Consider the following 438-nt stretch of genomic DNA (forward strand, 5'->3'; position numbering starts at 1 on the left):
TAAGTTTTTTCCCCACCTTCTTTTTGACTTAGATGGGTAAGATAATTTTCAAGTTTTCACTGATGAGAAGTTTTGAAAATGGGTCCTCTAATAATCTGGCATTTCCAGGAATCTTTGTGAAAATTATGTCTGCGAAATATATTAAAAAATTTTGTGAGTGGTGATAGGAAAGTTATTCATTTGGGGCTGTTAACTTTGCTCGTTTAATTTGAAGTTTGTCAATCTTGTGCAATTATTATTTTTGCTTTGTTTTGATTTTATTAATAAAGCTAGAACAAAATGTTTATATTAATATAGTTTAAGAGGAAATGTTGTGTACTAATAAAGTTTATTATATAATGAAAATGCTGAATTATAATTTAAATGTTGAATAATGAAGTAAATGTTGAACAATAAAGTCAGTATTGAATAATAAGTAAATGTTAAATAATAAAGTGA

This window comes from Procambarus clarkii, chromosome 45, assembly GCF_040958095.1.
Source record: "Procambarus clarkii isolate CNS0578487 chromosome 45, FALCON_Pclarkii_2.0, whole genome shotgun sequence".
Classification (NCBI taxonomy): Eukaryota; Metazoa; Arthropoda; class Malacostraca; order Decapoda; family Cambaridae; genus Procambarus; species Procambarus clarkii.